Here is a 2,500-nt window from a genome sequence, read left to right on the forward strand (position 1 = left end):
AAACGAACATATACAGGATAGGATAAATACTAAAATAGATAAATGAAGATGGATGATCTGTTACTTCTCCTGCCAATAAACCCTGTTTAAACAATATCCAGGCTTGTGTCACAGAGTAGAATTACAAGCCATGGAAGAGGGAGTGCGGCTTCTCGATGGAAAAGATCCTGAGATCAAAACCCGGGTGACCTGTGTTTGGCGTCACCCTTACGTTCTTCTCATCCTAACTTAACTCTGTTGTTTCCCTCAATCCTTACCGTCCCCTCACCCTCATCCTCCTTCTCACCCTCATCCTTACTTCCGGCACTCAACTTTCCAGGAACTGCCGGATATTCAACAAACAGATCCTACTACAGGAACCTCGTCGACACCTCCAAATTCGAAATCAGCATCTATAACTTGGAGGTGCAGAAGCCACTAACTAGAACGTCTTCATTGAACCAGTCCCTTTAGTTAAGGAAGGTCGAAAACATGGTTAGACAACTAGTGTACTGAGCTCATCCTTCTCTCACTACTATTACTGGAATTACTGAATATATCCAGCAGGCATCATCTCTTCCAAAATTTCTTAAAGAGATTGATGAGGCTGGCACTAGCTAGAACAACTTCATTGAACCAGTTCCTTTAGTTAAAGAAGGTCGAAAACATGGTTAGACAACTAGTATGTTGAGATCATCTCCCTCTCACCACCATTACTGGAATTACTGAATATATCCAGCAGGCATAATCTATTCCAAAATTTCTTAAAGAGATTGATGAGGTTGGTACTAGCTAGAACGTCTTCATTGAACCAGTTCCTTTAGTTAAGGAAGGTCGAAAACACGGTTAGACAACTAGTATGCTGAGATCATCTCTCTCTCACCACTATTACTGGAATTACTGAATATATCCAGCAGGCATCATCTATTCCAAAATTTCTTAAAGAGATTGATGAGGCTGGCACTAGCTAGAACGACTTCATTGAACCAGTCCCTTTAGTTAAAGAAGACCGAAAACATGGTTAGACAACTAGTATGCTGAGATCATCTCCCTCTCACCACCATTACTGGAATTACTGAATATATCCAGCAGGCATCATCTATTCCAAAATTTCTTAAAGAGATTGATGAGGCTGGCACTAGGTAGAACGACTTCATTGAACCAGTCCCTTTAGTTAAGGAAGGTCGAAAACATGGTTAGACAACTAGTTTACTGAGATCATCTCTCTCTCACCACTATTACTGGAATTACTGAATATATCCAGTAGGCATCATCTATTCCAAAATTTCTTAAAGAGGTTGATGAGGCTGGTACTAGCGAGAACGTCTTCATTGAACCAGTCCCTTTAGTTAAGGAAGGTCGAAAACATGGTTAGACAACTAGTATGCTGAGATCATCTCCCTCTCACCACCATTACTGGAATTACTGAATATATCCAGCAGGCATCATCTATTCCAAAATTTCTTAAAGAGATTGATGAGGCTGGCACTAGGTAGAACGTCTTCATTGAACCAGTCCCTTTAGTTAAGGAAGGTCGAAAACATGGTTAGACAACTAGTGTGCTGAGCTTATCTCTCTCTCACCACTATTACTGGAATTACTGAATATATCCAGCAGGCATCATCTATTCCAAAATTTCTTAAAGAGGTTGATGAGGCTGGTACTAGCGAGAACGTCTTCATTGAACCAGTCCCTTTAGTTAAAGAAGGTCGAAAACATGGTTAGACAACTAGTATGCTGAGATCATCTCTCTCTCACCACTATTACTGGAATTACTGAATATATCCAGCAGGCATCATCTCTTCCAAAATTTCTTAAAGAGATTGATGAGGCTGGCACTAGCTAGAACGTCTTCATTGAACCAGTCCCTTTAGTTAAAGAAGGTCGAAAACATGGTTAGACAACTAGTATGCTGAGATCATCTCCCTCTCACCACTATTACTGGAATTACTGAATATATCCAGTAGGTATCATCTCTTCCAAAATTTCTTAAAGAGATTGATGAACCCTCCATAAGGCCATTACCACCAAGGGAGTGTTACGGAAAGGAAGACTATAAAATGATATCAGTTCGGGTATTGGAGAAAGTTCCATTAGGTATGGAGGGGGTTTCCTGAGGTAAGTTATGACCGAGAGGATGCCTCGTAAACGAATAAAATCGCCTGACGTCAGTAAGAATAGAATACATAGTGTCACCCGGAACAGAAGAGGTTACCCACTTGGTTACCGAGGGGTGCCACGGAAATGAACAAAGCAAGTTGGTGGCAGACATAGTGAGAGTAAAAGTGTCACCAAGTACAAATTGGATTGATCTAGATGGATTAAAAAAATTTCGCTAATGCATGGCGTGTCACGGATACGAAGAAAATAGCCAGGAGGTAGTCCTATTGTAAGGAAACGTGTCACCCGGAACGAGAAGAGCTCACTTGAGGTCAGCCAAGACACTTCAGAAACGAACAAGAAAACATGATGGCAGCCAAAATAAGAAGTGGCACCTGGTACATATGGCGTTGATAACAGT

Source organism: Oratosquilla oratoria, chromosome 30 (genome assembly GCF_046742065.1).
Source record: "Oratosquilla oratoria isolate Oo_2021 chromosome 30, ASM4674206v1, whole genome shotgun sequence".
Taxonomy (NCBI): domain Eukaryota; kingdom Metazoa; phylum Arthropoda; class Malacostraca; order Stomatopoda; family Squillidae; genus Oratosquilla; species Oratosquilla oratoria.